Source organism: Microtus oregoni, unplaced genomic scaffold, assembly GCF_018167655.1.
Source record: "Microtus oregoni isolate MIOR12 unplaced genomic scaffold, Mior012 000121F_ref0000216, whole genome shotgun sequence".
Lineage (NCBI taxonomy): Eukaryota > Metazoa > Chordata > Mammalia > Rodentia > Cricetidae > Microtus > Microtus oregoni.
The window spans coordinates 2,066,696-2,076,139 of NW_024544753.1; the positions used below are offsets into that span (position 1 = coordinate 2,066,696).

The following is a 9,444-nucleotide window of genomic DNA, read 5'->3' on the forward strand; positions in this document are numbered from 1 at the left end:
TAAATTAAAGATCAGAGTGTGTCATTATCCTGCCTAATTTCTCTCATCACACTTAGGACAGAAGCCTGGATCTTTACCATGGCCTCCATGACCCTGTGTGATTTGGCCTTTAGGTGATGGTCTAAAGTCATCCTCTATTGTTTTTTCCTCAGGCCTCAGAGTCACTGGCCTCCCTTGCTATAGATCACACATGCTCTACTTCCATGCAAAGCACTCATTTCTTTTTTTTTTTTTTTTTGGTTTTTCGAGACAGGGTTTCTCTGTGGTTTTGGAGCCTGTCCTGGAACTAGCTCTTGTAGACCAGGCTGGAAAGCACTCATTTCTTTATTGTCTTAATTGACCCATGATTACTTGCAGAAATTTATGGGCTACAGTGGGATAACTCAATACATGTGTATAATATATCAAATCAAGACAACGCAGAATTCCTACCTCTTCAAACACTTACTATTTTTATGTGGTGGGAAATTTTGGGAATCTTGTACCAGACTTTTTCTTTTGAAGTACCAACCAGCTCCCAAATTATGATACAGAGACATTAGTTATGAATGCTCGGCCTAGCTCAGGCTTGTTTCTGGCTAGCTCTTTTAAATTAACCTGTTTCTCTTTATCTTTTGCCCTGAGGCTTTTTGCCTTCTTTTCCCCCTGTATATCTTCCTTTTACTCCTTCTCCTCATATCTGGCTAGCTGATGGCTGCCTGACTTCTTGCCCTGGGTGTCCCTTTCTTTCTCCCTCGTTCTCTTCTTCTTCTCATTTTCTCCCGACCGACTTTCTCCTCCTATTTATTCTGTCTGTCCACCATCCCCACCTATTCTTCTCCTGCCTAGCTAGTGGCCATTCAGCTTTTTACTAGACTAGTCAAGTAACTTAGGCAGGCAAGGTGAAACAGATGCAACACATCTTCACATAATTAAATAAACGTGGCAGAAAACAATGCAACATATCTTTGCACTGGTAACAAAGGCAGAGGAAACAAATGCTACACACCTTCACATAGTTAAAATGATATTCCACAGCTGACCCTCTTTTCTTAAAAAAACTTTTTTAGACTAATTTATTTTACTTTATTTATTTGAGTATTATGTCTGTCTGTATGTACATCAAAAGCTTGCACTGGAAGTCAGAAGAGGGACTTGGAACTGGAGTTACGGATGGTTGAGTGCTATCATATGGGTGCTTGGACTTGAACCCCAGTCCTCGGCAAGAACAACAAGGGCTGTAAACCACTGAGCCATTTTCTCCAATCCCAAGATCCTCTTTTCTAATTATGATAATGTACCATACATTTTTTTTTCTGGACCATATTTTCCCTAATGTGCTACAGGGGCACCAAAATGAGTTCATCATAAGTGGCTATCATCTTTCAGTAACCAATATCTAACATCTTTCTACTCTTGTCTACCCAACATTTCCTGGGCACTAGTGACCACCTATGCTACTCCCTTCCTCGCTTGAAATACTCCTATAGTCACTCTTTCCTTGGTTGGTTTCTATTAATTATTCAAAAGAAGATGAACGACTTCTTCAATGCAGCACAGTGCACAGCTGCTAATAACCTCATGCCGAGTAAATCAAGTGTGGAAGTGAATCTTAACTGTCAGCTTGAGGAGCTCCACCGTCACCAGGGAGATAAGCCTCTGGGCCCACCCGTGAGGGATTATCTTGATCAGGTTAACTGAAGTGGAAAGACCCACCCAGTTTGAAGGGCACCACTTGGGGGCTGTATGCTTGACTGTATGAAAAGGAGGTAAGCTTAATACATGCATGCATCACTCTCTGTTCCTGATCATGGATGCCATGTGAGCAGCTGCCTTAAGTTCCTGCTGCCTCAACCTCCTGCCACGGTGAGCTGTGCCCTCAAACTGAGAGCTAAGATAAACCCTTTCTCCCTTAGGTTGCCTTTGTCGGGAGATTTATCAGAGTAACAGGAAAAGTAACCAAGACACAAAGGAAGTCCCAGGAGACATGGCTGAGCAGCTATGAACAGAGTACAAAACCTACCAGAATGAAACAAGACAGTGTTTTCACACACACACAGAACAAAACAGCAAATGCATAAAACATCAGGCCATTTCTGGGAGAGATGGGAAAAGCTAAGCAGAAGTACATTATTAGCAATGTCCCAGCTTTGGGGTTGGATGATAGATAGGTTAACAAATATTATTAAGACATGACCAATGCCTGTGACAAATGCCCAAGAAACACCTGAAATCAGGGAGGGTTTATTTCACTTCAGATTGGCTGGATTTGCCAGGATATAGTGGCACACACCTTTAATCTCAGCACTCAGGAGGCCGTGGCAGGTGGATCTCTGTGAATTCATAGCCAGACTGGTCTACAGAGCGAGTTCCAGGACAGCCAGGGTTACACAGGGAAATCTGCTTCAGGGAAGAAAAAGATTGGCTGGATTTATTGCCTTTGAGCCTGTGCTGAGGCAGACTAAGCTAGAATATACTAGAGGCAGACATAAGTTGTAGAGGAGTCTGCTAAGCCCATGATTGCTGGGCCACACACACACACACAGAGAGAGAGAGAGAGAGAGAGAGAGAGAGAGAGAGAGAGAGAGAGAGAGAGAATGGCAGGAGGAGGAAGGGAAAGAGAGAGGGATAGCAAAAAGGAAAAGGAGGGCTTGGCAGATGGAAGGAGGGGAGGAGGAGGAGGAAGATGAGGAAGGGAGAGGAGAACCTGAGGAAAAATGGGGAAGACAGAGAAGGAGAGGAAGAGCGATAACCATTTAGAAGATAGTGATACAAGAATGACCTCAGTGAGCAACTCCTCTAGCAGGCCCCTCTGTCAGAAGTTTCTGAACCTCCAAAAAGAGTGGCACTGGTTGTAGACCCAGTTCCAGTACATTTCCCTGTGTGAGGCATGTGATTTCCAAATTATAGCTGTCAGTAAGGACACACATGTGTGTGCGCGCACTCACACACACACACACACACACACACACACATCAAATGTGAATGAATTAAAAAGCTATCCCTGCAAATACCTAAAGAGAACAGAGTTAGCTAAACTTAGCTTAGCTGTTAATGGCAAAGCTTCATTAAACAGCTACCTCTTCCAGGAGACCTTTCAGATCTCTAAGTGTTCTGTTTCGGTGCTTCCAGAAACAGCCAAAGAGCTTAAGATATTTGATAAATCCTGTCTGCCTCTTGTTTTAGAATATACTTGGGATTTTAATATAGCTAGGATGTAGATATGTTTTCAAATCAAAACTACAATGACAAAATCCTTGCTAGAATGAGACTTGTGAAAGTGTGTGGATAAAGCTCCTGCATTTTCTGGGTGAGCTCATGAGCGTATAAGAGTTGGGTACCAAGAGTAAGAAACTAGGAAATTTAGAGTCACTAAGCCAAGTCTCTACGGTACCTGGCCAACTTTAACAGAAATACCAATTAAAATAATTGGTCAAAGAGAGGACATGGTGGCACATGCCTTTAATCCCAGCAGTTGGGAAGGAAAAGTAGGTGGAAAAAGTTTGAGGCCAGCCTGGTCTACACAGAGAAACTTTGTCTCAAAAAGAAAAAAATAGTAATTGGTTGACAGTTCTAGAGAAACGACTCCCTAGAGTTAAGAGTACTAGCTGCAATTCCAGAGGACCCGGGTTCGATTTCCAGAACCCATATGGTAGCCACAACCATCTAGGACTCAAGGTCCAGGGGATCTGATGTCCTTTTTCAACACTGCATGTATATGGTGCACAGACATACATACAGGCAAAATTCCCACACACATTAAATTAAACTAAATTAAAAATAATAATTAGTGGCATTTCTCAGAGGCAATCTATAGTTGTTTGTTGGTGGTGGTTTTTTGATGTTGTTTTTTTACAATTTTGACTTTTTGGGGACCCACCACCCAGCTCCCAAATAAATCACACATGGATGCTTATTCGTTCTTATGAATGCATGGCCTTAACTTGGCTTATTTCTAGCCAGCTTTTCTTAACTTAAATAATTCCATCTACCTTTTGCCTTTGGACTTTTTCCTTTTCTTACTTCTGTATATCTTACTCTTTTTTTTTTCAAGACAGGGTTTCTCTGTGGTTTTGGAGCCTGTCCTGGAACTAGTTCTTGTAGACCAGGCTGGCCTCGAACTCACAGAGATCTGCCTGCCTCTGCTTCCCGAGTCAGAGGCGTGCACCACCACCACCCAATTATCTTACTTTTACTCCGTGGCTGACTGTGTGGCTGGATGGCTGGGTGGGAGGGAGAGAGGGGAGGGGTGGCAGGCTCCTAGAGTCCCCCTCCCTTGTTCTCTTGCTCCTCCTATTTATTCTCTCAGCCTTCCAGCCTCACCTATCCTTTCTTCTGTCTCACTATTGATCTTTTAGCGCTTGATTAGAGTATCAGGTATTTTAGACAGGCAAAGTAACACAGCTTCACAGAGTTAAACAAATGCATCATAAAAGACGCAACACAACTTTGCATCATTAAACAAATGTTCCACAGCATAAACAAATGTAACACACCTTAAACCAATATTCCATAGCAGCAATCTATGCATGGGCTTCAGTTAATATCTTTAATACCTTGCTTCTACTGCTTGTACGTATGCTCTAGCGCCTCGTGTCTCTGGGCCACAATTTCTGCAGTTTTTGGTGAATCAGTCCAACATATCTTCATATGACTATAAGGCCCTTCTCCTTTTCCAACTCTAAATCTTAGACAAAGCCATAACCTCAGCCGTCTACTCCCACCTATTGCTGAGAAAGCTCTAAACAACACTTCTTCCAAGTCATTTCATGCCTAGGCATGACAATTTTTCATTCAGTTTTCCGTACCTAATTCTTCCCACAAATGATCTGTTTGAAAATCACAGCTCAAGTTGCATCATTCTGAAATTTTTTTAATGGATTCAAATTATTATAGCTGCGTTTCCAAACATATTTTTGGTGCCTGGTATCAGCAGATGTTCAGAGAAATTTGTAACTTCGGCACGGCTTCTTAATTGTGTTTTCAGTTATGATTAGTATTCACTACGGATCTCTCTATTACAGTTCAAATTGGCGGACCAATCTAAGTAAACATTAGAACCTTCAGAATTTTCCGTTTGATGTCATGACTATCACTTTCAAATTGTGGGCAATTTGTCCTATTTCCCAGGCATTAGAGTACCCATGGTCCTGGGCGGTTATTTTGGAACACCATGACATGCTCTAATGCTACACCTTCTTGATTTCATCTAACGCGTTTCCGGTGGTTCTGATCACATAGTCCTAAGGAAAGATTTTACTTTTTTCTTTTTCTCAGGAGAAAAAACTTGATGGAAAGCTTCTCATTTTTTCCCTCCACTGTTTTACACCCAGAGTTGGAGATGGACCGTGGAGTCATCTTATCTTCTTTGTGCCTTTTTCCCATACTGTGTGCATGCGCATGCAGAGGCCCGAGGTCACCATCCAGGCTCTCCCTTCTTTACTCATCTCAGTTGAATCAAGAGCTTGCTCATACGGGTCACTTGGAATGGCCAGATTGCTCCAGGGCTCTGCTTTGTCTTTTGTGCCCCCAAATAACATGCAGCCTACCCCATTCACCCAACATGTCCGGGGTTCTGGGGATCTGAACTCAGGAAATACAGCCTGGGTATGATGGTACACACCTAAACTCCTACATGTCTAAGGCAGGAGGCTAAGGCAGGAGGATCACGAGTTTGAGGATAGGGTGCTATACACAGACTCTATCTCAAAACAGAAACCAGCACTTAAAAGCATATCATATTCAAGGTGGAACTGCCACTCTGGATCTTTGTTCTTGTTCAGTAAAGATTTCGAAGTCTATAACATTTTATCATCTCTTTTACTTTAAGTGGAAACCAAGTGCATTCTAGTACTGCACTATCATAAGGACCCAAATTTGAAGGCCTTTAAAAAATATTTTTAAGAAAGGACTGGACAACTTTCTGGAGTCGGTTCTCTCCTTCTGCTACGTGGGTCACAGGGATCAAATTCGGGGTTTAAGGTTTTGGTGGCAAATACCCACCAATCCATCTCACCAATTCTAAAAAATATTTTTTTAAAACCTGGAAGCTATTATGTCAAGACCACAGAGTTCCCCAGAAACCAACTAGGAGCTTCTTTTCTTCTGGAAAACACCAAATGGTGGAAGACGCCGGTGCAGCAGGAGGGCCCGGAGGACCCAGGGGCCCAGGATTAGGAGGCCGTGGCGGCTTTTGCCCAGGATTCGGCAGCTGTCTGAGGGGCCATGGCCTTGGTGGAGGCCGTGGCCGAGGACAAGGCTGCAGGGCTTACGGAGGTAAAGCTGAAGACAAGGAGTGAATTCCTATCACCAAGTTGGGCCGCCTGGTCAAAGACATGAAAATCAAGTCCCTAGAGGAGATATACCTGTTCTCTCTGCCCATTAAGGAATCTGAGATTATTGACTTTTTCCTGGGAGCTTCCCTAAAGGATGAGGTTCTGAAGATCATGCCCGTGCAGAAGCAGACTAGGGCAGGCCAGCGGACCAGGTTCAAGGCTTTCGTTGCTATTGGGGACTACAATGGTCACGTAGGTCTCGGTGTCAAGTGCTCCAAGGAGGTAGCCACTGCCATCTGAGGGGCCATCATCTTGGCCAAGCTTTCCATTGTCCCTGTGTGGAGAGGCTACTGGGTGGACAAGATTGGCAAGCCCCACACTGTTCCTTGAAAAGTGACAGGCCGCTGTGTTTCTGTGCTGGTGCTTCTCATCCCTGCCCCCAGAGGCACTGGCATAGTCCCCGCTCCTGTGCCCAAGAAGCTACTGGTGATGGCTGGCATTGATGACTGCTACACATCAGCCAGGGGCTGTACTGCCACTCTGGGAAACTTTGCCAAGGCCATCTTTGATGCCATCTCTAAGACCTACAGCTACCTGACCCCCGACCTCTGGAAAAAGACTGTGTTCACCAAGTCTCCTTACCAGGAATTCACTGACCATCTTGTGAAAACCCGCACCAGAGTCTCTGTTCAGAGGACCCAGGCTCCAGCTGTGGCCACCACATAAGGATTTTTATACAAAAAAAAATAAATAAAAGTGAATTAAGTCTGTTAAAAAAAAAAAAACAACAACAAGGAGACCGAGTCGTGTAAAAGCAAAGAGCCTTTATTCTTATTCAAGTTCAAACTTGGACTCTCTGTGTGTCCAACTTTTGGAGTGACCAGGAGAGTCCAAGCTCAGTTAGGTTGGGGTTTTCATAATAGCAGAGATTGGGGTAAGGGATTTCTAAGGTTCAGGACCTGTGGCTGGCTGACATTTGTCTAGGGGTGTCCTGGTGGAAAAACAATGGGTGTGTGCTGGCAGGTAATCCTATCTACAATGGTAGGAACGTTAGGAATTTCCTTTGGATGGTCTGTTCCTGGGTGGTACCTGGGTGGTCTCAGTTTGTGTCTTTCTCGGAACCAGATATTGCCTTCGGGTAAACTACTGAGACTCAGGCCTCTTTTGAGCTTGTCATTGCTGGGTACAGAAGCCAGCCACGTAGTCTTTGTATTATTTAGCCTTCTAAAAGAGAAAGGATTCACAAATACACACCCAAGCACCTATTTTACATTAACCATCAACTTCTGTTTGCATCCTCAGTTATTTATGATTACTGAGATTGCGACGTAAGACCAATCTTCATTGTTATTTTCATCCTGGAGATGTAAGCTTGTCAGTGGCTGACAGTGGCATCCTAGCAGCTGCTCAGTATTGAATGAGAAAGCTGAGGATAGCGGGCTTTTCCATTCTAAAACATGAAGGTAATGTGTAGAAAGACACTCACGTTTCAACAGAGAAAATTGTTGGCAAAAAGAAGCAGGACTGACTCAAGATATAACACAGAAATTCCTACCAAGTCCTGAGTTCAGAATTTTAATTCAGGCGACTCCAAAAGCACCTAGGGTCAAGAAAAATGTTCTCCCTCTGTAATAAGGACCCTCCCAGGATCCAGAAGACACACGTGGCTTCCCCAGCCCAGAGATGAGCTGGGGCTGTGGGGCTCTTACTACCATCTTTTCTTTGAGATGATAGCTCTTTTTTTATATCCAGGAATCAGCAGCTCCTACCCATTGTGAGTTAGTTAAATCATTAATTAACTTGAAATTTGTAATTAACTTTGTTTCTCTTGTGCAGCTGTGTGTGCACGTGTGTGTGTGTGTGTGTGTGTGTGTGTGTGTGTGAGTGTGTGTGTTCATGCACACGCTATAGTGCTTGTTTGGAAGTTAGAGTACAATTTGCAGGAATCAGATCTCTCCGACCATATGGGTTCCAAGGATTGAACTCCAGTGGTCAGGTTTGACAGCCAGTGCCCTTACCTGCTGAACCATCACTCTTTCTTTGCTTCCTTTGTTAGACAGACTGTGATCCTCTTATGGGGATTACCACCATACATAGTCCTTCCTTTTTATCCTTTATTTCCAATTCACTCTTGAGATCATCGACATAGAGACAAGATTCTTTATTTTATTTATTTCTTGGTTTTTTGAGACAGGGGTTCACTTTGGAGCCCTGTCCTAGAACTTACTCTGTAGACCAGCTGGCCTCAAACTCAGAGATCCACCTGCCTCTGCCTCCCAAGTGCTGGGATTAAAGGTGTGTGTTTTGGTGGAAGTTCCATACCAAATCCCCTCCCTTGGGAGTTACCTCAGTCCAGACTCCACCCCCAAGAGAGTTTTTCAGTGTGTACCACCAGCACCACCGGGCTGTTCTTTTCTTTTTTTAAGCAAACACATTTTGATAGTTATTTCTAGACTAGAATTCAAACTTAAGGAGATGGGAGGCTGGGAGGAGGTGGAAACTTGTTTTTTGTTTATGTTTTTTTCTTCTTTTCTTAATAAAAAAATTATTAAAAAAAAAACAAACTTAAGGAATAGGAAAAATATGGACAAAGAGATACAAGGCACAATGACGCAATGTTTGTGCTGAAGTTTTAAGAACAATCAATCTAACAAATGTTGGAATATTGTATAGTCTTTAATATTATGTTTGCAAAGTGGCTAATGACCTAATGACATGGAGAATGACTTTGAATATAATACTAAAGCAAAACTCAGTTAAAACAGTCTATAGCTGCTGAGTTCAGTTCTCTGACATAAAAAGTCTATAGAAAATGAGTAGAAACTTGTCCAAGGTTTTGTAATAGACACCTCTGGGTCAGTGAGTCTATCTGTGATTTTAACTAGGGCATACTATCTTTCTTGTTTTTTCTCCAGGTTTTAAAAAAAAATAAAACCAAGAGGAAATTCAATTGCAGGCAGTTGCCTCTGTGGGCCACTAGATGGGAATATAGATTGAAGAATGTAGAGATACTCTTCTTAATTAAAGAAAAAGTGGGGTAGAAATTTATGTAATTCAAATGAGAATTTATAGACATTGTTAGATATTTCTACACATTATAACATTGCAAACTGCCCTTCTGTTCAAGCATCTACAGTGTCTGCAGTGCTTGAGACGCGAGGAGGAAGTGAAATACCATTTGTGAACGTTT

At 42.9% G+C, this 9,444-nt stretch overlaps 1 pseudogene; it reads left to right on the forward strand.

Moving 5' to 3' along the window:
* Positions 1-6,098: 6,098 nt before the first annotated feature.
* Positions 6,099-6,980, forward strand: LOC121444398 (annotated as a pseudogene).
* Positions 6,981-9,444: the final 2,464 nt, after the last annotated feature.